Source organism: Equus przewalskii, chromosome 8 (assembly GCF_037783145.1).
Source record: "Equus przewalskii isolate Varuska chromosome 8, EquPr2, whole genome shotgun sequence".
Classification (NCBI taxonomy): domain Eukaryota; kingdom Metazoa; phylum Chordata; class Mammalia; order Perissodactyla; family Equidae; genus Equus; species Equus przewalskii.
The window spans coordinates 16,153,860-16,181,172 of NC_091838.1; the positions used below are offsets into that span (position 1 = coordinate 16,153,860).

At 41.3% G+C, this 27,313-nt stretch overlaps 1 protein-coding gene and 1 pseudogene across 34 annotated transcripts in view; both read right to left on the reverse strand.

Annotated features, from left to right (window-relative positions):
- SULF1 (sulfatase 1) overlaps positions 1-27,313 on the reverse strand; it is a 193,084-nt gene that overhangs the window by 88,871 nt on the left and 76,900 nt on the right. For 25 of the 34 annotated variants that reach the window (XM_070630474.1, XM_070630481.1, XM_008514545.2 and 22 more), the window contains one exon: positions 15,698-15,812. The exons of the other annotated variants lie outside the window; for them this stretch is intronic. The gene's annotated coding sequence lies outside the window, so the exon portion shown is untranslated. The remainder of the gene's footprint in view (positions 1-15,697; positions 15,813-27,313) is intronic. 34 annotated transcript variants of the gene reach the window in all.
- LOC103547394 (small ribosomal subunit protein uS14-like) overlaps positions 9,303-27,313 on the reverse strand; it is a 38,131-nt pseudogene continuing 20,120 nt past the window's right edge.

Below are 27,313 nucleotides of genomic sequence, written 5' to 3' on the forward strand. Positions count from 1 at the left end.
AGGGAGATTTTTTAAACTTTAAATTCACTAACGTTTACTGATTCAAATGAGGCTACTTGCATCAAAGACCTATAGTAACTTGAAATGAAGATACGACTCCAGTCTTAGTTTATCGTCTGGACAGAGGTCGGGAAATATTTTAGCTAATGAAAACTAACGTTCTACTCTATTGTTACAAGAGAGTAAACTTGAAGTTTTAAGCTGTAAGAATTTCTAGAATGAAAGTTTTAAGAACCCCATTATTACCCTAAGCTGTAATTTGTCATATTTGTAAAATAATCTGCCTGCAAAGGCTCAGATTATGACTTACGTCTATGGACATTTGGGGCAAATTTCTGTTTACTGTCACTGGAATGCCTTTATACATAGGTGTTTACAGTGGGACAAGTCCTCAGATTTCATCTAGACTTCTACACTACAAACACTCGATGGTGTTCCACTTCCAGAATTTATTTTCTCACTAACTATTCTACTTTGTTTTAAACCTTCATTTCTCAGTACACACAAGAACAGTACTTGTCACACAAAGGAGCTGATATAATTAAACCAGATGATGTGCCCCACAAGTAAAATCAACCATTCATGAAAGCTGGTCACCAGAGGCCATTTCGAACAATGCATATTTCAAAGCAATCTAAAGTAATCCCTTCTCTCTACTGATTTGGTTTCCATGAGTCTTAAGCACATGTGTGTCGCAAAAAGGGAGCTTATTAAAACCTAATGTGATATTAGAGATTGTAATGAAACAGGGTTGGGGTGATTTTAATATCCAAGTCTTCAAAAAGGGAAGCCATTTTCAAGTATACTTTAAGCTTACTAAAATCTTATGCACACAAACGTAGATGGTGCTTACTTATTAATTAAGGAAAAAATAAAGAATGCTCCCCTGTTACCTGAATTGGGTTTGCATATAAAATTTGCATAGAAAAGTGGGAGAGAAACTAAAACAGTTTTCACTGATGGACAGATTAGCAAGGCACAGCAAGTATTTTATAACTATAAATAGTGAGCAACTTGGGTTGTTTAGAAAATTCTTTATAAAGTTGTGACTCTTTAGTACACCATTCTTTTGACTCACTATGGTGAAACATTATGAAAATGTGTCAAATAACAGCACGTGACAACTTCAAAATATTAGTTGTCATCATTAGTAGAACTGGATTCTTACAGTTGCTGAGTAAGTCTGGCTGCCTACCAAGTTTACTGACATCCAGTCCTGGTGGATCTCTGGTTTTGTTTGTTTGTTTTCCCTGATCCTTTTTCTATTTCCTGATTGTATTTAGTTTCAATCATGGACGAAAATACAGGGCTAGATTTGATGTTTCTGGTCCTCCATTTCAGGATCTCCTGCATACAGCTTTATATCCTTGAAACGCACACAAAAAGAAGCATATAAATGATCACGTACTGGTTTGTGAAACTAGCAAAGAGCAATATCCTGGCACACAGACAATCTGCTTTTCCTCATCTGAACATTGCTTTACAGACCAGATCATATATGAGAAGGAAGGTTGGCAATCTCCACGTTAGACAGCTAACATGAAAGAGATATTCTAGAAAACACATTATAGAATCTCTGAGTTTGAAGGTGTTAGGGACCAAATGTTTATGTCCTTCCAAATTCATATGTTACAATCCCAACCCCTAACATGACGGTATTAGGAAGCAGGACCTTTGGAAGGTAATTAGGTCATGAGGGTGGAAACCTCAAGAATGGGATTCATGACCTCATGAAGAGAACCCAGCAGGCTCTCCTACCTCTTTCTGCCATGCCAGGTCGCTGAGAAGATGGCTATCTATGAACCAGTAAGTGGGCCCACACCAGACAATGAAACTCCTGCACCTTGATCTTGGACTTTCAGCTTCCAGAACTGTGAGAAATAGATGTTATTTAAGCCACACACTCTATGGCATTTTTGTTACAGCATCCCGAATGGACTAAGATAAAAGGGATCTTTAAGTTCACCTACATGAACTTTTAACTAATTAATAAAGCTTCTCTAGAGCATCAATGAAAAATGTCCATGTCTAGGTAACACAGGACCACTAGGCCACTTGTTTAGTTTGGGGCAGCACTTAAGGTTAGAAAATCTTCCTTTCATTGAACAAAAATCGCCCTTCCTCTCTTCTAGATGTTTATTAGTGCTATATTCTTCTGAGCCACACAAAATAATTCCATATTCTTCTCTAAAACAAATGCCTTAAATATCTGAAGATTGTTTCCATCTAACTCCTAAATCTTCTCCCCTTACATAACATACTTACATGGAAGTTTAGTGGTAAATTATGGGAGAGTGGTGGAAGGGGTTATTTTGGATTTGGCCACTGGTTGGTTAAGTATTGGATCAATGAAAGGATCTAAAGCTGTAGTTACACAAATAAGAAGCCAGCATATTTAAGGCCCATCTGGCTCAAAAGAATTTTGATAAATAGAATACTAATCAGTGCTTCCCAAATTCACTAAGAAAAATTTCCTATGTACCACCACTTTCGTGTTTGGACTAAATTCAACTAAAAAGATCTTCCAAAATTTGCCTAATTGACTTGTTAATCAGTTTTATTGGAGAGTAAAGCCAGATAAGAAAGAGAAAGAGCTGGGCTAAGAGTCATAATCCAAGTACTGGATTTTTAAAAATTCCTTGACAATTTAGTTATTGATTTCTCTCTAGATTTGGAGGGAGCTTTTCTTCTAAGAAGAAACAACTTCTTTACCACACTTGGCTCCCAGTTTCAGAATACTGGATACTGTAAAAGAGCTATGCGAGAGAAGAACAACCATTCCACCATTAAACAAAGGCCCCAAGCTCAAGCACTTCATTCATAAGGTAGAGCAGGGGTTCACCAGAATCACCTGGAGGTCTTGTTAATTATTCCAGCATTCCCGATTCAGGAGTGGGGCCTAAGAAATTGCATTTCTAACAAGTTCCCAGGTGATGCTGATGCAGACAGCACTGGTCCAGGGCAGAGCAATCAACCCACTAGCACCAGCAGAAAGAAAGGGGGACGGAGCCAAGCCTGGGGCAGGTGGTTCAAGTCTTCCACGCAGGTTGATCTCTCAGGCCTTTGCCTTGGCTGAAGCAGCTAAACGCTCACCAGACAGGACTACCGATATTGCCAATTATTTCATAGCTGGTAGGACTTTTGGAAGACTGTCTTTTGCAGAGTTGCCAAGAAGGCAAACATTCCAACACATTCAGTCTTCACTAGGCACAGGCAACTGAAAGAGTTTCCATTGGAGAACATTAAACTTCCCTCAGCAAATATCTGGAAGTGTTCTTTGGAGCGGCTTTCAAATGACCCTCTAATATCTCTTTCTAGATATTCTCTTTCAATGTCTGAAGAAACTAGGTTCCACAAATCCTTGACACACATGAACTAATGGAGTCTGACAGTGGCCCCGCACAATGCTGAAGTTTATTCCATTTATTAAACAATTGTTAGGCACAAAGGTAGGTTTACCACCACCCCATTTTACTTTATATCTTTAGGTAAATTATTACTAGAGATTAAGGAGGCAAAGTGAGTTACTTGCTTTTGTTTTAATGAAGCCCCTCCCGAGTTTTCCGATTCTGCCCAGCTGTCTCTGCCAATCACCCACTCTGGGCCTTTTACCCCCATCTATCATCTCCTCTTTGAGACGCTGGCAGACAAATATAATTGCAGTGAAAAACAACTCTGACTCAATTAAGCAATACCATCCAAAAAATTTACCAAACTATTGTGATGTGCAAGACTCATTAGGTGCTCTGGGAACCCCCGAGCTGAACTCTACTTCTCACACCCTGGAAGAATAGAGAAAGGGATGAGGCCAAACAAAAGTGAGCTGGAAAAGCTGGACGGAACTAACCAGGACTAGGTTCAGGGGGCTGAAACAGAGCGAAGGTCAAGTTTGCAACCTTCCAAACTACTTTGTGTATCTTAATTCTTGCAGCAGCCACTTCTCAGAATCCCAAATTGGGACACATGGTCTGACACTCAGTGCAGAAGGGGCAAGAATTTTGGAGTCTAGGTTTTCCAGTTGTCCGACTTCAGGGAACATATTCCAACACCACATGGTCTGCTGCTGGGAACTGGGCACTTCCGAGAAGTGGCACATCTGAATTCGGGCCTTCTCTCCTTCCTTTGCCCCTCTCCTGGATATCTAAATTTCCAAAATTTCCAGCATGTGGATGAGACTTTACCTTTCCTCAAGAAGTAACATTTTTTGCAAGTAGCCATTGAGCACGTACCACGGAGTAAACATTTCATAGTCATTAGCTCACTTTATCCCAGCCACATACCTATGAAGTAGGTACCATTATCACTCATTTGGAAACTGAGATTCAGGGATGTTAAGGAATCTGCCCAGACTGAACAGTAAGGGACAGAACCCAGGCTACCCCACACCAAAATCTTTGTTCTTAACTCTTCTGGTTTTGTATTTTCTCCTGAAGCGCATTTTCACTTTAAAAGATCTGGTATGCCTAAATGAGTTTGAACCAGCAAAATTAACAGAGAGCAACTTTTTGGGTGGAAATGGCCATCAGGTGTGGCTGGTGTTTCCAGGCACCTGCCACTGTCCCTTACAGCATCTACCAAGGAGAACAAAACAGGGCATCAGTATTGCAGCCACACACCACGTACGGGCCCCCTTTCACCTTACAAACAGAAGGGGTCCCCTCAGAGCTCAGTAAAACAAAGCGTTGTTGCTGGGTGAGAGAGTGGACTGGCGTGGTTGAACATGAATATTCAAGACCACGAGTCACAACTCCATGAATTCCAGGGTCTCCTCTATTTGTACTTAGCATTGTGTGGTCGCGAGACAACTTGCAATGATTAATTAATCCTTGGTGCCGAGGCAGAAGGTGAAATAATTTGTGCAGAGTCACGCAGTCGGTCATTCTCAGGCTCCGAGTTAGTATGGGAGGGCTTCATTTTCCAGAGACAGAAAGAAGATAGGGCTCGCCTTTCCGCTTTGTGCCTATGATCTGAGAGATCCCCCCACCCCCGACTCCTGAAATTTTCTCAAAGGAGGGCAGGTGGCTGCCAGCTGTCCTTAACCCACACCCTAATGACATCATCCTCAATATCACCAGTCCATGGAAATTCCATGCACTGAGACCCCCGCCCCCAGCAGGCCTTGTTCCCAAGCCCCAAGGGGGCATGCCCACAGGAGCCCTCCCCAGGCTTGGCTTCCTGGCTTGCTGGGTGGAAGAGGCACAATCCAGCTGATATATTGCACGTGGCTGGCTGTGGCTGTTTTTCTACCATCTCTGCAAGTGCAATTTTCACTGAGGCTATTCACAGGAATACCTCAATTATCTATCACAGGAGGGGAAAGAGGGTCTCCAAATATGGGAATTTCCCTAATACCTTACTTTAACTATTTAAAGGCGGGAGTTTAAAACAAACAAACAGGAACCATTTTAAAGCACACTGAATTTACACAGAGAATCCTCAAAGCTCAGCGGCTTATAACAAAAAAAGAGTTATTTCTGCCTGTGTTACATGGAGGCTGCAGGCGGTGGTGGCTCGGCCCCTACGTGAGACAACTATTCTCATGACAGACACCAGGAGCAGACAAGCTGGTGGAAACTTGGAACACCGCTCAAAGCATCTGCTTACACGTGGCATCTGGCACACCTGCTTACCTGCCATGGGCCAAAGCAAGCCATGTGGTGGAGCCCGGGGTGGGGTGGGGATATGTTCTGCTCGCTGGAAGGCTACAAGTCCCTTAGCAGTGGGTGGGGACATTGAACTCCATTCATTTCTCTGGCAAGGGTGGGGTGGCAATAATCGGGGATTATGATATAATCCACCACATGCACTTCCAACAATTAATTACGCATTTCCTCGTCTTCAAAGACAGTGACTGGGAATGATGTCACCGATTTGTTTTGTTTTATGGCTTGGGGTCATCACCGTTAATATAAATATTGCCTTTGGCTATAATTCAGCCTTTCCTTGAGGAGTGTGGGGATGTTGAAAGCTGCTTGCTCAGTGCATAAACGACTCAGGATACTGTTTGGAATTCCTTATGGCTGCCTTTCGTAGTATTGTTTTTACCTCCTTTGCTATCAATTATCACTTCCAGTAATTACAAGTGTATTTACCTTTCATAACTCCACCTTCCCTCATCTGATACGCTAGGGAGCTGCCAGGGAGATGGCTTGTTAGGGCTCGTTAGATCTGTGTGTAAAACCAAAGTGTAGACATGAGGGTCTCTCTCCAGGGTGATCCATCAGCGGGTTTAGTGCACAGGCTGTGCGACAAACGTCTGGGGGCGGGCGCTTCACAGGATTATTAGATTCCTTCTTGTTTCTGCTGTGTCTGGCTGGTGGTGTTAGGTAAAGGGCGTTAGGGAAGACTGGGTTTGGGATTAAGTTCCACAGGAGCACCCTTGCTGTCATTTTCCATATTTGGAAACTATCCAGATAGTTGACTAGGAGCGTTACAACTACCTGCCATTTCTTGCTCAAGTCCATTTATTTTAATTGCCAGACATTTAATTCAGCAATGTTTTTTCAGCACGGGTGAAAAGCCTTTCGTTAGGCGCTGTTGTAGATAAGGGATGAATGAGAAAAGAGCCCCGCTTCCATTTGAAAGCTGGATGGCTACACACAATGCTAAGGATGACACAGTTCCAGAAGGTGCTGGCAGCAGTGCTCATTCTAAGGGCAGGACAGACAGCACACTTTGAAAGGCCCCAAGGCCCCCTAGAATGTGCATGATACTCACTTCGGGTTATATCACCCTGAATGCCACAGTGAAACTGGCGTTCATCTTTTCCATATGAAAACGAACCCCAAAGAGCCATATTAGCTAGCCAAGGTAGATGAAAGAAAAACGATTCCAACTCGGCTGGTGGACAACTATTTCTTAGCTAGCACTTTCCTCTAATATGTATTTAGTTATCTGAATGCCTGACCTTCCACGATAATACATAATTGAACTGGGAACAAGATTTTTCATATGCTTAGGTGGCTTCTTGTATCTCAAATCCCATTAGAAAATAGATTTGCCCTTTCGTGGATAAAATAAGTTCTTCTGTGTTCACAATGCATCACAGTTCAGGAAAGTCTTGGCATAAATCATCGAATTTGCTCTTCACAACTTACATAGGGAGGTAGAGCAAGCGTTCTGATTTCTTCTCTAATCCACACACCCCGCCCCCGCCCCCAAAAGGGGATTCAGAAAGCTGAAGCGGAAACTCACACTCAGGTCTTCTGACTCTGTGGCTTTTTCCCTTAAAGACAATCAGTTCTTACCCATTTTACTTCATCATTTTGTGAATAGCCAACTTGACCACCCACGGACATAGAGATTAAAAATACATAGATTAATGTACTGCACAAACAGGCAAGAAAAAATGCATTTGCACAAGTTTTAAACCTTTTCATTGCTACTTTCCACTACAATTCAAGCAAACAGAATATTGGTTTTAGGTTTATTTGTTCTTTCTGCACAAACCCACAGACCAGTGAAAGTACGAAGTAACAATATGTCCCTAAATAATGGGAATGGAATGAGTTGAAGTGTCAATGCCGCTGTCTAATGATTTTAGTAATATTATTATGTTGATCAGAGTATCCTTAATAAAATCCCAGGTTAAAAAAAGTATGGGAAAAACAACTTTTTGGTAAAAATATGTCTATGAGATAATTTGGATTAAAGAATTGAGGAAAGCCTTGAAGATACGTTGATATCACACTTTGACGGCCTTTTTACAAAGACAGACGAGAAAGTTAAATGGACGACACTGCTGAAAATGCATTTGTTTGTGACATGAAACTCAATAAACAGGAAAGGACTGCTCTGCAGAAAGTTTGCCCCCGTCAGGGGACAGTGGCCGGAAAACTTGTAGTTTCTAGGTAGGAGTCGTGAGAAGAGGACAGCGGGATGGCACAGTTATTCCTGGAAAACCACCTCATCCTGAGTCATTGCTTCACCCCACCATGCGGATGAATGCTGAGGCCAAAATATTCCATACAATCACGATTTTTTAAAATTTTGTCTGACGGCGACAACCTATTTTTCTCCAGACAAATTCTGAGCTCATATAACTTCTGTTACCATTTGTTGAAAGGAAAAATACCCTTTCATTTTTGACTGTTGTAAATCCTCCTGAATTATATGGCAGGGACTGCTCATTACCTACCTCATCATTCACTACCTTCTTCATTTATAACAAGATCCAATTTTATTCGCAGTGGCAATGTGACCAGCTTTAGGAGACATCTCCCAGCTTCTCTTGAAGCTCTATGTGCCCACATGACTGAGTTCTTTCCAACGAGGGGTAGTGGAAGAGCCGTCTGGGACTTCTGCGACAGTTCCAAAAAGGAGCGAGAGTGGCCATTTGTCGTAGAACATGCTTGGAGCTTCAGCAGTCATCTTGGGCCATGAGATACTCTCACTGATGGAATGCTCCATGGTTGAGCAGAGAGAGAAAAGAAGCCTGGGTTCCTAGCGACTACTGTCCCAGCTCTGACATCCTGACTCTAGATTTCTTTTACCTGAGAGAACAAAACCTTTTGTGGCAAAGCACTATTTTGGTTTCTGCTATATGTAGTCAAATTCCCAATTACTTCTCCTAACACTATTTTTTTTTCTCATTCTACCACCATCCTAGATTTAAAATGTTAGGAAAACAGGGCCTTTTAAATTAAACCAGAAGAGTGTGATTTATATTCAAAATAAGAGAAAACAAAACCTGTGGTTAATGACACATTTGAAGACATAAAGAATACACAAATAAATGCATAATTACAACTTATGGCAACTGTTATGAAATCCTTAGGGGCAAGTGGGAACATGAAATTCTCTCAGCAGGCATTAAGCTCCAAACTAATATTTAAGGCAGTTTAAGGTTTCTGGGTCAATTAAAGAATGTTAGAAATCTCTCATTAGCTATGGAAATGGAAAACAGAAATGGATTCCACTATCTTTCGGTCATTTCCCAGGATTCAAGTAGATGTTTTTATGGTATGAATTTCTTCTTAGCTTCTTTAAAAAAAGAGCCCGAAGTCTTTATGGAGACAATATACTAGTATTCTACCTGAGTTTCCTTTTCTTTCTTTCTTTTTTTTTTTCCAGCGTGAATACTTTTATGTATCTGAGGGAAAATAAGCCACATATTGTAAAAATGAATTCATTGAGAAGATAATAAATTTGAAAAAGGAGATTTCTGTAATCAATTGACTATTCCATTCACATTAAAACACTCATAACAGAAGTCTTTAACAAGTTTTTATGGACAAAGAGTTAGCATTGTTTCTTCAGCCAGGCAGATAGATGTCTTGGATGAGCCATTCAAGGAAGTTTCCTTAGTCCAACTTAACGAAGCCGATAGCCTTTGTGTACTGACAGAAACACCGGTGGCACATATTGAGAGCGTATTTCCGGATCAGAAATGCTGGTTTGAGCAGACGCAGCAAGAGTGAGAACTGAATTTTCTCTGATGGTGCCACAAGAGCTGCTGGTGACACTGCTTTCATGAACGCAACAGGGTAAAGACACTTGAGTTTTCTTGAAAGAGGTTAAACGGTAACCCCTGATGATGAATTTTCATTTTTCACATCCAAAGGAAGAATTTCAATATTTTCAGAAAACATTGTGTAACAAAGATATGCTATTGTTTTCTTACCCAAATGCAAAATTTTCATGTTGGATACAAAGATGATAATAAAAACAACTCCTCTGCAGGAATGTTGGTGCACGTTGATTCATAGGAAAAACGTAATTATCTCTCTTCACCCGCAGATTTTTTCCTTTTTCCCTTCTCGCTCCTGCAAATAGGACTTTTGTTTTTAGCTGAAAATAGGAATTCTGCCTTTACTTGTATAGCAGGGATTTTTTTTAAAAAAAAATCCAAATTCCTAAATCTCAAGGTCTCTATGCTTTAAAGGAATTTCAAAAAGTGATTTGTTTTGCCTGTATGTCTTAGTTATGTGTGTTATACCTCAAATTAGGATTTTGTAGACTCAAATTAATACGTAACTGACACGCTATTCTTAGACTTGTGAAAACTGATTTCGTAGTCATTACTAATGGTTAATCCAAAGTTATCAATGATAAACTAGCAATGTTTAGAAGTAAAAAAATATAAATACACAAACTAAAATATGTTATTCAATTTGATTTATATTTACCACAAAATAGAAATTATTTGGTAAATTCAACTACTCTAGAGTACATTTCCCAAATTGTTTGCTGTCATGGCACACAAAGAAAATAATAATACCAACTAGGTACAGCCCATTGGGGTGAGCAGACAAGGCTACTCATGGCCATCCCGGCCCCGCCCAGCCATCCTGAGGCTGAGGAGATAGATATCTTGATACATCTGTTATCTATTTGTGGCTCACTGCCAACACAGAGGGACTGCAGGAAGGCTGTGGTCTAGAGTTAAATTTGGCCAAGAGGATTTTTAAATCGATGTGGCTATTGGTCCAAAAAATATTATATGAAGATAGTGTAAATAGAAGATTAAAAAACATCAGGGGCTGAATTTCTATGCAGTCATATGTCACTTAACAACGGGGATATGTTCTGAGGAAAGTGTTGTTAGGTGATTTCAAATGTTGTGTGATCATCGAGTCTACTTACACAAACCTAGATGGTATAGACACTACACACCTCGGCTAATGGTACTAATCTTACGGGACCACCATCATATGTACGGTCTGTAGTTGACTGAAATGTTATTGTGCAGTGCATGACTGTGTTTGTCAGCATGTACTGTATACAGCGGTGTTTATTAGAGTAATTAGAAACAAAACAGAAGTAGTCTGATTTGACCAATAAGAATAATTAATGGGATGATCACTTAAATCTCCACCTCACAGAACCACAGAATCATAGAAGTCATAGACTTAGAAAGTCAAGAATGGACTTTAGTAATCATCTTATTTAGCTCATTTTAAAAATTGGGGAAACTGAGGTCTCGAGTAATCAATAACGACATCTGTATGAAATTTCTATTGTACAAAGACTTCACTTCCTCTTCTAATCTGAGTCTTCCAGGGCCCCTCGGCAGCACTGGTATTATCCCTATTTTTTCAGGGGTGGAACCAGATTCCAAGAGTGGTTAAATGGCTGACCCCAAATCACTCTTTCTCAAAGTGGAGAAAGGACCCCGCATCTTATACTTTCCCACTACATCATAAAACACTCCATCATGATCACATTTGAGCTATATGTTAGACCTGACACAAAACTAATTTAAGGCAATTTTCTTCTAGTTCCACGAATATTTTCACTGAAGCCAGTTCTGTCTCAGGTTAAGGGACTTGCTCAAATGAGTAAATTGCATTTGTGCCGTGAAGGAATGTCTTCTGCCCCCATCACACTCACATATCTAAAACTCATGAAACCCTCTCCAACACTCTTCAGAGTATGTGGAACTCCCAAGGTTTTAAAGCAGTGACTCCTAGCAGAAGTTATGCCACTGAAGAAGGTATGGGAGGAAGAAAAGGAAATGACTGTTTGTCTTCAGCTCTCTGGGAAGAAGACACTAAGGAACTGGAGTCTTCTCTGGCCCTTCCAATGAATGACTATAGAGTAGAGAAGGTGCACAATTGTGGATCAGTCAGCTCCACATTTAAGGAAGGTCACCCCTTCCTCAAACTCTTCTTCCCCTCCCTCCCCAACTCTTCTGCATCAAGGGCTTGGATCCAGAAGCACTGAGAAAGAATGGAAAATCAAATGTTTTCAGCGATCTACAAATTGGTGGATCCACAGTTCTAAGCTTAAAACATTTCCATCTCAATGCTTTTTTTTTTAAAGTAAGTATAGTATCCTCTGCTCTGGAAAACAAACAAACGTTTGGCTACACATGCATCTACTCACAGGGCTCACGTGTTTTCTCACTTAGCTTGTTCTCCCTAACACGTTCTTAGAAGGAAAGACTTTCCTCACAGGTTCTCCTCCCTTTGAGAACTCTGGGACTCCATGACACCCTGATTAAACACGACGGCTGTGCTTTCAAATACATGTTCAGGGATCACTGTGTTCACCTTAAAAATGTAACTGTTAGAGTTCCTTTCTTTTCCATTTTCTCTGCCTTCTCATTTATTATATCTGATTGAGAAAATGTCCTATATTCCCTCACCAGAGCCAAATCTGTTTCTCCCCTTCCTTATAAGAGTTAATTTCTAATAGCGAATCCTCAATTTCCCTTAGTTTCACTGCCTCAGTTTTCCTGAGTAAAGACACAGATAAAACTTGATAATCTTTCATATTACCCGGCAACGCTGGGCAGGCCTAGCTGGCATCATGCTTCTCAGAGGAAAAGCCAAGTTGCCCTTGCCTAGGTTAAGACGACTTGGGGTGAGCTGTAATCTCACAAATGGCAGTGATTTCAAGCTAATATGCTTTACGGTCATACTTCTGTATAAAGTGGATACCATTTCTATTGACATTTGATTGAGCACAGTGGGAAAATTTATCCTTTCTTCCTCATAAATCCTGCTCCTGTCCTCTCCATCCTTGTCCCATCGTTCTCCATCTCCCTTCCCCAAAATACACACTTATGTTCTGTTTCTTCCCTTGTCTTTTGCTGAATTCTCCTTTTCAGGAATCCTTTAGCTGTGCCATACAGGAAAGACTATGAGCTTTTCAGGTTATAGATTCATATTGAAATCATAGATTTTTGGGGGTCCATGTTGATTTGGGTTAGTTTAGAGTAATCCTAATAGAGGTATTAGTAAGCCCTTACTGATTTCATTCATGAAATTCTTGCCATCACCTACTATGTGACAGGTCCTGTGAAAGTTACAAAGAGTCTATTTCCTCTAGGAGCTTATCATTGGTCTTTCGTTTGTGGATTCTACCTGGCAAAAGGCAAAAGAAGGCATAACAAATATCTCTTTAGAGTGGAGCCCTCAAATAACATCCTGAAGCAAGAACGTACACTCCTAACCATGGTCGGCAATACATGCAACTATGTTCAGAAACCTGGGCGAGAAGGCAGGAAACACCATCACCAAGACAGAAATGGCTTGTGACTCTGTCCTGGCGCGGAGACAGCTCCTTGCAAAAGAAGGCCTTCCCCAGGGGAAGGAGGATGGAGGTTCTGAATCTGAGTCTCTGCTCTTCCATTTGCTAGTTGTGTGACTTCGGAGAGGCTGACGGCCTCTCTGTACTGCAGTTTCTCATCTCTAAAATGTAATAACCCTGCCTGTCTTCAGGCTTGTTAGTATTATCAAATGACTTAGAATTAGTGGAGTACTTCATAAACAGGAAAATGTCTGATAAATATTAGGCGCTCTAATATTTTGATCTCTATTTACAGAAAATAATCCATGTCATTGTGTCAAAAGGAAAAGGGACTTATCAGTGTCTCTGTCTCTGTTGGTGCCACAACTATCATTACATGGATGATAGATGAATCTGGAGGCCATACGTATCCCTTCTCTCCGTCTGTTCTGGCACCTTCCCCACTCATCAGTCACTTATCCTGCTTCTTTTGTCATCTAAATATTTCTCAGTTATGTTCCCTTCTCTCCATTCCTTCTTCACTACCATAGTTCACACCCTCATCTCTTTTCCAGATCACTGGGTCAGTTTCTAATGGTCCGTTTCCTGTCTGTTTCCTCTTACATTCATCTTCAAGTCACTCAGGCACCAGAGTAATCCTCTTAGATGCTAGCCTAACCACATCTCTTCCCTGTTCAAAATTCAACGCCTTCCCAGTCACAGCCCTAGCATTAAAAACACCTTCCAGGTTCAAGCACCTGCTGATTGTCCAGCATGACATCTGCCCATCCAACTCCAGTCCCACCAAAATGGTTGGTCCCTTTCTTATTCCCCAAGAAAGTTCAGACATCAGTGAAGACTTCCTCGACCTCCTTCTGCCACTCACACACTTGTTTCCCTTCTCCAGAAATTCTGTGTTCCTCCTCTGGACTCTGGTAATACCTTGTGTATATCTCCACCTTTGGACCATAATTTCCCCCTCTAGAGCCCACCTGGAATCTGGCACACTGTAAGAGCTTGGTAAACGTTTATGGAATGAGAGAATGGATGCCCAGATGGTAATGTACTCATTTTTATGGGTATTTCTTTGACCAGATGTAAAATATTTTAAAAGATGAATTGAGTACTTCACCCGTTGCTATTTTCAGCCATATCTAAATATCTAGTTAGCAATTACTTAAGATCTTTGCATATGTATGTATCATAGTATAATATGAGGAAAATTAGGACATTTAATAGGCTTTTTCAAGTAACAGGTGACCTTTCATCTTTAAAAGTCTTTGCTTTTTCAATGAGCCTCAATTTCTCTACAAGATCAATTTCATTCAGTACACTCAAAAAGAAGAATGAGAAGTTGTGAAAGTTTGACTTTATTCCCAATCAGTTTGAAGGGCATTTCTTGACTCTTGAGTTGTCCTTTCTGAGAACAAAGGCTCAGGTATTTGGACTCTCCAGCAGCCCCTTCAGCTGAGAAGCCAGTTGGACAGCAGCGGGGCGAGTGCGTGAGCAGTGGGAAGAACTCACTGACAGATGTGTCCTTGTTCTTTTCAAAGACAGTCCTGGACACTAGCACTTATCCAGCTGCAGGGCTCCATCCTGGCTTTTCTCACTTTGTTTTGGAAATAAATTCAAGGTTGCAAAAGAAAGAAGACTGTAGCGTGGGAAGCCTTAGGCATGACAGGATTTTCTGTTTTCTTTCATTGTGTCGTTTTTGCTCAGTACTTTGTCTCCAAGCTCCTCTTTGTAGAAACAGTTACTGTAACGTACTCCTCCCACACCTTCTAGACAAGTGCTTTCAAAACTCACTAAACATCCCAACTACATGGGGCAGACTCGTGAATGCTGACGTATTCTAGAAAGGGGTTCTGGCCTGAGTGCATTAGCACACTTAACCTACAAGTTTCAAACCAAAGTTATAGTTGTTACCTGCAGGTCAGTGGGCATGGCTGCTCAAGTGTTTAGCTCTATGGCCCTGGACAGGAGGTCAGAGGGGAGAAGGAAGCGCCTGGAAAAAGAGCTCAATGGTTCCAGAAAAGGCAAGACAAACCAAAGAACCGAGAAGCGAACAAACAAAACAAAAAGCAGGCTGGTTACTTCTCCCCTCCCCCTCAAAAAAAGTCATTTTCTCAGGTTGTAGAATATTTTCATTCCAGATGCTCAGTTAAAGGGCCCTGAAAAGACTCAGCCTCTGAGGAATTTGAAAAGCAGCGAAGGAAACAAGATGTTGCAAGTCCAAGTTGCCATCTTATGCTGTCCCAAGCACTACGTATCACAGACTCTCATTTCAAACGTGCAGACGTTGGCCTCCGTGTCCCTGACATTCTGGCAGGGTCTTGAACATTTCTGCCGGCCACTTTGTCCTTTGTGGTAAAAATGGGGACCATATAACTTTAATACCAGGGGATGGCTTAGTCGTGAGGGAGAATCTTCTTGAATGATTCCCATTCCTGGGGTACCCCTACGATGCCCACACTCATGCTGAGAGTAGAGCTAAGGATTTTTATATCTATTTAACAGAGCATCCTCTCGGAAACCAGAAGCTGTGTCAAGGAAATCTTTTAACAGAAGTATGCATATTGAATGATATTTTTGGCAGTAGAAATCCATTCACAGAACACTGAGTTGAGGTTATCAAGAAACGCAGGAAACTACCAAGCGGTTGGTACCTTGGGGGACGAGGAGCAGTTTTCAGCCAGGGCACCAGCATTCATTCAACAAACCCCTAAGGAGCCCCACTCCTTACCACGGGTACCACGTGCCGTCAGGGATGTGCAGAAATCTGGATGTTTGCACCTGGTTCGCTAGCATTAGCGAGATTAGGGGAATCTGCCTTCCGCCTGCGAGATTATTCCTCCCACCTGCAGAGAGAAACAGAAGGCTTTGAAAGACCCAACTAAGGGCTTCGCTCTCTCCCAAGGGCACAGATGCTCCTAAAGATGTGCACAATGGAAGTCAGAGATGCGAGTAATAAAAGCTGACACTCGTTAAGCACATAGTATGTACCAGGAACGGTGTACTAACTCCTCACAAAACTGAGGGGGTAGGACTATTTTCCCCATGTTCGGCTGAAGGAATTGAGGTAGAGAGAGGTGAAACAGCTCTTTCAAGGTCACATGGCTCGTCGCTGCGGGGTTAACTCAGGCAGTCACGACCACCTCCCTGGGAGGGCCACGTCAGCAAAAACACGGTTTTCTACCAGCTCACCCGACTTCCTGGCAGGAAGTGTTCTGTCTTGCTTCTGTGGCTTATTCTTTTGAAACACTAGCATAAAAACTGGGACATATACCTGCCATACTGTTCTAAATGACTAGAAATTAGTGAGTCAACATACTAAGCACCCCTAGAAAAAGGAAATATCCTCAAGTATCTGTGTTCTGGGGCTCCATCCTCGGTAATTTTATGTTTTTCAGGTGATTATCTTAAAATGCAACCCACTTTTGCCTGGAGAAGGTGGCTAATGGGTTACATTCTGTCACCCCCCGACCACATGTACCTAGTAGCACAGAGTCCTGCTTACCACCGATATGAATAAACATGAATGGCAGGCTACACAGAAAGTCTGAATGTCCTCGGATATGTACTATTAATGGTGGGACATCAGCTATTTTTAATTTAAATTGCAAATGATACTCAGGATCATGGAGTTTAGAGGAAGTATAAACAAAATAGATTTCCTGTGGCACATCTGCTGAAAAGGAACAACATTCACTTTCCGATCCTTCATCATTTGACTAATGATGAACTAGATGATCCCTTCTTCTGAGCTGCAAGATGAATTCATATACGGAAGCACACGCGCAAGGCTTCACTGACACCCACAGTGACAGTGGCTTGTACTTTTTACACTAAGCTTGTACTTTTACACCAAATAGAAATGGATGGCTAACCAGAAACAACAAGGACTGTTGAGATGATGAATACAAAACACCTGGGCATAAAAGCTACTAAAAATAATCACGGTCAAGTCAAAGTGATGGAGGTTTCTCGTATCTAATGGATTTCTATCATCAGGAAGAGTGAGGTGCTGCTGATTGCATGCTTCCCCCTTGGACCAAGGTGGTTGTGTTGTTCCCTGATAGCTTGCATGCGTTTTCCCAATTGGCTCTCGTTAGTTGGAGCCCTCATCTTATCTAAGCCAGTTGCACGGATTTTATATTAATAGGTATGTAAGGCTAGAGCCTTGCTTCATATATCATGGTGCCAGAGGGGCTATTTGCCTTTTTCCTACACAGGAACTGCCTCCTATTGTAACTGGCTCTGATATTTGCTTTGGAGAGATCATTTCTCCCCCTTTGGAATCCCATGGTCTTTCAGAAATATTCACATCTCCCTCCCCTCCTCCAGAGGGCACACTGTCTTTTCTCTTCCCCTCAGCAACACAGATTTGTTTCAAAGACTGATAATTGATCAAAGCCAGGTCATTCAGAGTCAGTGAGACTCACTGCAGATGCTTTGCTGTTTGAGCTGTGCAGGAAGGCAGTTCTCTGCCGTCCATTTCCTGAAAACTGTGAGGATGAGAAGCTGGAGCTGCAGCAGCCACATTGTAAACATGAGGACATAAACATGCATAAACATGGAGCCCTTCACAGCAGGCAGAGCCAAGAGATGTAGAGACAGAAACAGAACAGGTGACTTTGAGCTCCAGTCAGCCCCAGCTGCAGCCAGCCCTGTTCCCTGGGATTATCATTGTGAGCTCAAACATTTCCTTGTTGTCTAGGCAATCTGGGCTGCATTTTTTTTCCCCTCCTTTAACCCAAAGCATTCTAGTTGATATATATACACTACTTAAAACTATAACTTAAAAACCAGTTTTCTTTCGTGATTGAAACAATCCTTATGAAGCCCAATATTATTTCCCTTCCCATCAGCATATTCCTATCTGAATTATTTAAAAAATTTTCCACTTAAGTATTAATTATGAATGGTGACTTTTGTGTTTAGGACAACTTAAAAATATAGCTCTTGTTAAAGATGTATGACATCAATTGTACCAACGTAGCACATCCATTTCAATGGCCTGGGAAATTTGGAATCTCGCCAACCTCTCAAATTGCCTTTCGATACTGCTATCTTGTCTCATTTCTCTTAAGTCTCAAAAGAGTGGTGAAATAAACTCTTAGAATTCATTCATTTGTCAAGGAAATGCAGTGGATGACATATGGAAGATCAAGCTGACCTCACCAAAGTTGAAGTTTGAATTGGTAATAAAACAGATATAAGCGAAACGACTGTAATATTCCTGCTTTTGTGGCCGGTTCTTAGGTATTATAAAACTGCAAATGACTGGGGATGCTTCTAGACATATATGCCTAGTCTTCAGAGTTGGCATCTTCAAGTGCACTGGATTCTTGTTTCTTATGGCAGACAAATAATTCCCTTAAAAACCGAGTTAACAGTAAGTCACCCAGAAATTGACCACACACGATTTAGATACACAGCCATTGTGTATCTCTTAATTAAGGAGTTTCCTAAAGGGCCATTTGGCTCTAAAGATGTAATATTATATTACAGACATTTAAACTAATCATTTGTAAATGCTTCCTGAATTTTTCAATTTTTACCTGGTCCTTGGAGATTGCCTATTTAATTAGCAGCTACTTCCTGCAAGAACTGCAAGTAAGCAAACCTAAGGGTTCAATAATGTGAAATGTACATTAGCAAGAATATTCAGCCTCAAGATGAACTTTGATCGTGTGGCTCTCACTAAAGTCGTTAACGGGAAGTTTTCCTAAAGCGTTGACATCTTCCTCCTCATTCTCATTCCATGTCATGGTTTTGGTCATTATGATAACTGCTAAGAATAAAACTCCCTTAAGCTAGGAGAAATAGTTGACTTTACAACTGAATGTTACAAATATTTTCTCCTGGTCTGTTGTTTGCCTTTTAACTTTGTTCATGGAGTTTTAAGCTATTCACAACCAGCCTTTGATTTTAATATCACAATAGCAACAGACTAGGGGCAAAAATAACCACATTCTTTCCAACAGGTTTCCTTTGGGAACAAATGGCCCAAGGGCCTTCAGAACTAGGTATTACCACTCTCCATAGCCCAATACGACCCTGGCCTTGCTGGGATTATAGGCATCAGTGACTAGGTTTTTCGATAGCTTTTGCACAAAACAAGCAAGAGACAGTAAACCAATTAGAGCCAGATAAGCTTTTTTTGTTTTTCTTTTGGTGAGGAAGATTGAGTTAACATCTGTTGCCAATCTTCCTCATTTGGCTTGAGGAAGATTGCTGCTGAGCTAACATCTGTGCCAGTCCTCCTCCATTTTGTATGTGGGACGTCACCACAGCATGGCATGATGAGCAGTGTGCAGGTCCACGCCTGGGATCTGACCTGTGAACCCCAGGCAGCAGAAGTGGTGCGCGCGAACTTAACCACTACACCACCCAGATAATCTTAATCACTTGGCCAGTCAGGATTCTACTCTCGTATTTTCTTAGTATTACTACACCCAGATTAATCAATCTGCACATCTAAATCTTATTCGTACCCCTACAATTCTTGTAACTAGTAATAAATCTAAAACATCCACTGACCGAATGGGTACTTGCCCACTTTCCCTTTGCATTCTTTTTTCATTTCTTACTGTAGACGCATTTAAGATCACGCGATGTGTTCCCTTCCTTCAGAGGGCAGAGGAAGCACTGGGCCCTCTCTGCCTACGAGCAGACTTTTCCAACAGTTATTAACAGCAGCAAAGTATTTGTTGCTGTTTTGGAAAAAAAAAAGAGTTAGTGACCTGTTTTTCACCATGTTAATGAATCTATTCTATTCATATTGCTGCCCAGTTTCTTTTGTTAATTGAAGGGTTTTCCCCCACTAAATATTGAAAATTCTTTTAAGGTTCAATGAAGCTTAAAGCTTTCTCATTTGTCTGTTTGTTTTGTAACAATTATTTTAAGACACAACACGACTTGCTTCCTTATACGATTCTCAGGCAGAAAAAAGACTTGTTAATGAAAAGATACATAAAGTTTGAGGTTATATGATGACCTGAAAAACAATTTTGTAATCTAAGGGGACAAGCTACTTCATCTAAGGCTTGTTTCTCAATGCTCTTGAATGGAGAAGCGGTGACTTCAGGAACCCCTGCTTCCTGACCCCTAACTTGTTCCTCTGGGAGCCTCAGCAAAGCCACAGACGATCCTATCACAGGTCATCAGCTGGCAAGTGTCCCAGGTCTTCTGCTGAAGAGCTACTGCTGTCATTAAGGACGGGAATTTCCAAGCTTGGCAGCACAGCGTTCCCCCCGTAGAAGGGGATGGTGTATTTAATCTGTTAGAACGGCCTCTCTTTCCTGTCGGGATACCGAGCTGTGAAGCTACCACACAAGCAGAAACAAAGAGGAAAAGGTCTTCTTGGTAATTACAGAGAAAGAGAAAGCATTGATTATAATGTGCCTGAATTGAAGAAATGGTTCTAGAATAAAAAATACTTCTAAGATGACATTAATACGTAGGGTCTCTCTCAGTCACAATGCAATTGACTCTTCAGCTTCCACGTTAATTACTGTAATCACAACTCTAAGGCAGACAAATGTATTGGCTAAAAAGAACTTTCTGGGAGAGCATAGTATGGACAACTTTTTTGGGGAAAATAATATGATCTTAAAAAAGGAAAAAATCATTTTTTTTTTCTCTACCCGTAGAAGGGAATGCTCAGGGCGTTGAGGTGGAGATGGAGAGGCGGGTGGTGGCTAGGATGAAAATTCGCCATGAGAACAAAAACTATCTTCAGGGCTCACTGTGGGCTGAGCAGCCCGTTGGGGGAGAAAAGGGAAATTAAAAAGGAATACTGTTGGGGCTGGCCCCGCGGCCGAGTGGTTAAGTTCGCGCGCTCCGCTGCAGGCGGGCCAGTGTTTCGTCAGTTCGAATCCTGGGTGCGGACATGGCACTGCTCATCAGACCACGCTGAGGCAGCGTCCCACATGCCACAACTAGAAGAACCCACAACGAAGAATACACAACTATGTACTGGGGGGTTTTGGGGAGAAAAAGGAAAAAATAAAATCTTTAAAAAAAAAAAAAAAAGGAATACTGTTATTAAGGAGATGACAATATATTTGGAAACTATTCATTTATACACACATGCAAACACAAAGATAAAATAGCTTTTAAAGTTCAACACTTACAAAGAAATATGGAAGGATCTGGGGAGACAGAACGTAGGAGTGAGCTAGCCCTGCTCGCCGAGAAGTCAGTTTCAAGTGGTATTTGGACAGCCTGGGGGGTAAGAACACAGATCCAGGCAGACCTAGATTGAAGTCCCAAATCTGCCTCTTGCTGCCTGAGCATCCTTGGGCAAGTTACTTACCTTCTCAATTTTCCCTTCTGCAAAACGGGATGATGGTCACGCCTATTCCCTCATACCATTCTGGCGGGGATTAAAGAGCCAGCATGGGTAAGAAAGTGCCAGCACTCTGCCTGGTGACAGGACTTGTTGGTGCCCTCAACAAGCACCTTCCGCTTTTCTGGCTCTGCTTCACCCCTTCTCGCACCTACTTGTGCAAGACATCAACAGTGTCAACCCCTTTGGAAAGGACAGTTATCTAATTTGATATATTGCTCAAACGGGATAGAAAGTGTTAATTTGGGTATGGGTCAATGCCAGTATGGAGGTTTAGGTAGATTTTCCTCTTTCTAAGACAAAGGAACCAGATTATACGTCCGTAAACAACCTGTCACTCTCAACTGAACTCTAGAAAGAGATACAACTCATTCAAATGGTACATCTGGTTACCTGAGTAGGGGAAAAACAACGAAATCCATGCAGAACCTCTGAAAACACTTAGGTGCTTGTTTTGATTGTGATTTCATTAATGAGAAGTTAAGGCAGAATAGGCGTAACCATGTAATAATAAGCAAGTTTTAGTTTTCTGGAGACTTCAATTTTCTCCTTTGTAATCAAGGGTGGTGGTTATATTTAATCATCTCTAAGGCTGATTTTAGCAATGAATCTCTAAGGGTAGCAGAGTGAGCCTTCTCAAGGGTCCTCGATGGCTAAGGTTTTTCATAGACTGTGATTCCGCCCACTCCTGGGTATCCAATAAATATTCATCAAATGGGTGAATACGGACAGTCGTCTTAGACATGTCTTTTTTTCCTCTCTGCTCAGAGTGCTGGATGGTCGAGTGTCTTGATGAGCCTTATACTCAGACGCAAGTCCTACACGTGAGGTCAGCAGTGGGGCAAGAGAATGACTGGAGAGGAGAGGCCAGCAAGACTCCTCAAACTCTCCTGGGACAGATGGGGGGCAGACTGCCCACTGTAATCAGAACTGCTTGAACGTATTTACTGCTTTTAGTTCATCTCTCTGTTGGTCTTACTCTGAAGCAGAAAAATGAACCCAAATCACCAAAGAGTATCATTAATAAACTGATAATGTGTGGCAGCCAGTCTCCAACACAGACCCCTAGATTCTTACCTCCTGGTATCCATATCCTTGTATAATTCTCTCCCACACTTAATAGGGCTGGGTAACCAGTGGCATATTGCAGAAATGAGGGAGTGTGACTTCTAAGGCTAGGTCATAAAAATCGCTGGTGTTCTCCCTTGTTGTCTTGGATCGTTGACTCTGGGGAAAGCCAGCTGCCATGTTGTAAGGACACTCAAGCAGCTCTGTAGAGAGGCCCCCATGGCAAGGAACTGAAACCTCCTGTTAACGGCCGGCATCAACGAGCCAGGCATGTGAGTGAGCCATGCTGTAAGATGACATACTAACCCTATCCATTTCTCAGATGACTACAGGCCTGGTCAGCGTCCTGAACAACCCTGAACCAGAACTTCCCAGCTACACTGCTCCCGAATTCCTGACCCACAGAAACTACATGAGATAATAAATGTTCTTTAATGTTTTAAGCCATTTACATTGAGTTTTTTCTCTTTTTCTGGTGAGGAAGATTAGCTCTGAGCTAACATCTGTTGCCAATCTTCCTCAACTCTGTAGATGGGTCACCACAATAGCACGGCTTGACAAGTGGTGTAGGTCTACACCTGGGATCTGAAGCCGTGAACCCGGGCCACTGAAAGGGGAGCATGTGAACTTAACCACTATGCCACCAGGCTGGCCCCATAGAGTCATTTCTAATGCATCAATAGATAACGAATACAATAGGCTTCCCAAAAGGATTGATTTCATGAGTGACTGAAATCATCTTTCAGTTTTGCAGTTAGTTAGAGTTCTAGTGCTAACTGTTAATAATTCCTGAGAACGCGCAGTAGAGGTGTCCTGAAACTCTAGCAGCGATATCAGTGATAGTCCAAAGGAGTTTCCCAATGGCTTTTTCAGAAGACCCTGACCTCTTTTTCCCTTCCACATACACGAGCACTCTTCTAGCATCTAGTGTAGCAGTTTGTAATAAGCATGGGTTTGAGATTTGACAAACTGGTTCTGATCTGGGCTCTGCTGGATGCCAACTGTGAGAACTTACTCAAGTGAAACTTTCTGGGCCTCAGTTTCCTCATTAGCAAAGCTGCTGTCACAGTAACTACCTCATGGACATTGCGAGGTTTAAATAACCGAAGGCATGTGAAATTTGTAGCAGAATAGCTGGAACGTAGAAAGCTCCCTGTAAGTATTATCATTTTTATTACTAATTTATTTTCACAATCTAAGCATTTTAACCCTGTCATAGTTTCTCCTTTTTTTGACCGCAATCCATGAATTCATGCGCCCTGCATTTGGTCAACTAAGATATTTGCCTAATTGAATTTGAAACCTGAAACAGATAAGGCAATTCTATCTGAGAGAACCGCTGTGGCTCATCAGCTGTCCTGCCTTCTTTCCTCTCTGCCTTCTCCAGCCGATGGCCCCAGAGCCATGCCTGGTTGTCTCATTTCACCCCCATTCCTAGACCCAAATGACACCTCCTCTCAGGGGACATTGATGTGACTCTGTCATCTAAGAGTTGTATATCCAAAAGAGGTGGATTTTTAAAAGAAGATTTTAGATAACCAAATATTCCAGTTTTCTAGTCAGAGTTTACCAGGGTAGAAGGAAAGAAAACCAGGTATTATAAGAAAAAAATTGGGTTGCCTCAATTTCAAAAGCACAATACTAAATTGACTGATCTTTTGAGAATTTGGTCTGACCTTTTCACTTTTTCGGTATGAAAAGAAGAAATCAGAATCCACTTCTGTCTATGAGATCTTTCATTCCCATTCCTATTAGGGTATTGGTGGGAGAATGATGAAATCCAATCAATTACTACAACTGTCCTCTCTTACAGGAATAGCTGAATTGAGGGTTTATTGCGGTTCAGAATGTCAGCACATTTACGCACTCTGCCATTCCGTTTAATTCAGTGGCGGGAGAAAGAGTATAGAACAGCAGGTGGTTTCATCAAAATCTCCCTGAAACTCCCGACTCTTCATTTTGAAGGTTAGGAGGCACTGTGCCAAAGGTCATGTGGGGGCAAAGGGCAAGAAGACTGAAAAGGATTAGAGGAAAATAGAGACTATGCAGTGGACATAAAAGAGTTACTGGAAAAGCAAGAAACTGGCTGGAAAGATCACATTTTAATTATTTAGCTTAAATAAGCAAAACTAGCCTTCTTTTAGCTTACTGCATTATACTGAGGGGGGGAAGGGGTTAATCAAGCTATTTGTAAAGTCCTTCTTTCTCACTTCCCTTACCCTCATCTCACTCTGCCCCACCCCAGTGAAACACATATGGATTTTGTTATGCAAGCATTGTTTTTCATCATGTCATTTCCCCTGTCATTCTAAAGAAAAAGAAACACACACACACACACACACACACGTGTGCCCACACTACAGGGACAGAAACCACACAATGAGAAGCTCATTCATTTTTAAGCCTTTAAATCTGTATGGATAATGATTGTTTATTTTTCATTTTATCTATCTATCTATCTTTCTGTCTATTCTCTAGTTACTTAGGAACGTGTAGAGAAATACATCCTTTAGAGATACCTGCCATTCTGGTTTTTGCGTAACTGGTACTTTAAGTCAACCCAAACCCTGTCCTCCTGAGTCCCTAAGCTGCCCAGGAATCCCCCGCTGACCCCAGCCATCCTCTGTCTTGGAGCATCTGGGATGAAGTCTTTCGAACTCTCTGCAGAGCCCTTTGTTATTTCTGAGCCCCCGTTCTTTCCTCTTGCTCTACTGGTCATTTGCTTTGTCTTTTCACTTGCCCCCAGTGACATGGCTATACAAGGTTTTTGTATTATTCCGATTTCTACTTACAAGGCCTTTTATGGAACAATCTGTCAGCTAGAGGTTTTTCCCGTTATTTTCTTTACATCTTTTCTGTGTGTAGACAACTTACAGATTGAGAATATGGTCATAAACTGTTAAAGTGAAGCTCTGAATACAAGCTACTTTTGCATCCGCAACGTCTGTCCTGAAGAGTGCTCATATACACTGCCTGCCGGGGTGTCATCCTCAGGGAAGCAGAGAGTAGCCAGCAAACCAGAGCGGAGCTCTCAACAACATCATCTGGTTACCAGCTGAAGCGAAACAAGAGCTGTTCACACTGACATTTTATTACTTGTATTTCTAGAGTGTTTAAAGTACTTTTGGATTAGTCCTATCTTTCAGACATTTACAAGAGATTCATTAACTTTTTTTTTGTTTTGCTATCTTTCTCATGAAGCAAATCCTACAAATTGAGTGGAACTCAAGTAGCCTCTCTCGCTATAAGCTTCAGGAAACAAGTATTTTGAAATAGAAACATTTTAAAAAATTGACGAATAAAAAAAGGTTGATCATTTTAACAGACTGATAACGAAATTTAAGATAATATAGGTTGATCTTTGGAAACAAAAGTTCACAACTTTAAATTTTCCTTTGCATTAAAACACAGCCAACAGCCTCAGGGGGAAGTCCTTTCTGTTTAAAGAGTATTGAAGGAGAGCTCTCTGCCTGGATGTTATTCCTACTTCTAACATGGCCTGGTAAGAAAAGGGATTTTATTGCACTCAAAGCACCTGGCTGGTGAGAAGGTTACTAGGAAATACTTCCTGCCACCGTCCTAAGCATCCCTAAGCTGGCAGGGGTGGGCAGAAGCATGGCATTTGGTTATGTAGCAATTTGTACTTGGAAAGTTTACAGTTCTGGGGAGGACCTGGCAGATTTTCATTATTAACTTCTAATCATTTTTCTGAAATATGTTCTAATGAACAATAGAGTTGGCGATACTATCCACTGAAGAGCTTTAAGAAATGTGTACCAAGTGCTAAAGACTGCTCCTAGACCCCTTAAAGATGCACAGTCTCTAGCAATCCCCCTGATGGGGCGCTTCAGTGCGTTAATTCAGCTCACCCTGGGGCAGGCTTGTGGTCAGCTTGGAACGCAAGCTCCCTGAGAACAGAGCCTGCCGGTCACATCTGACATTAGAGCCTCAGCGCCTAGAACAGTATCCCGCACATGTCAGGCAGGCATTGACATTTGTGAAATGAATGAATGACTGAGATATGCCATTTTGGGTAAAGTCCACGAAATCCACTTTGCAGAGTATCTGCTGCCTGGGAAGCTTAATGCAATTTATAATATTATTGCTATTTACACTAAAGTACAAGCAGAATCCTAATTTATTAAAAATTCTCTACTTAAAGTTCTTTTCCCATTTGAATATTTGTTTCTTCCTACCCAATTTCCTAGAAGAGTGCAAGGAAGAAGGTTTCCTCTGGTTTACTGATATTTTTATAATAAAAAAAATTTTTAATTTTAACTTTTTTATTGAGGTAAAATTGGTATATAATGTTACACAAGTTTTAAGTGTACAACATTATAATTTGATATTTATATACACTACAGAGTCATCACCACCATAAGGCTAGTTACCATCTGTCACCATACAATTGACCCCCTTCACCCATTTCACCCACCTCTCAACCCTTTTCTCCTCTGGGAACCACCAATCTGTTCTCTGTATCTAACGAGTTTGTTTTTGTTTTGTTTTGCTTTTTAGATTCCACATATAAGTGAAATCATACAATATTTGTCTTCCTCTGTCTGACTTATTTCACTTAGCATAATACTCTCAAGCTCCATCCATGTTGTCTCAAATGGCAATATTTCCTTCTTTTTATGACTGCATAGTATTCCATTGTATATATCTATTCTTTATCCATTCATCAATCGATGGATACTTAAGTTGCTTCCATATCTTGGCTATTGTAATTAATGCTACAATGAATGCAGGGGCACATATTTCTGTTCAAATTAGTGTTTTTGTATTATTCAGATAAATATCTGAATTCCAAAGTGGAATTCAGACAGCCAACAGGTACATGAAAAGGCGCTCAACATCAGTAATTATCAGGGAAATGCAAATCAAACCACCATGAGATATCATCTCAAACCTGTTAGAATGGCTATTATCAAAAAG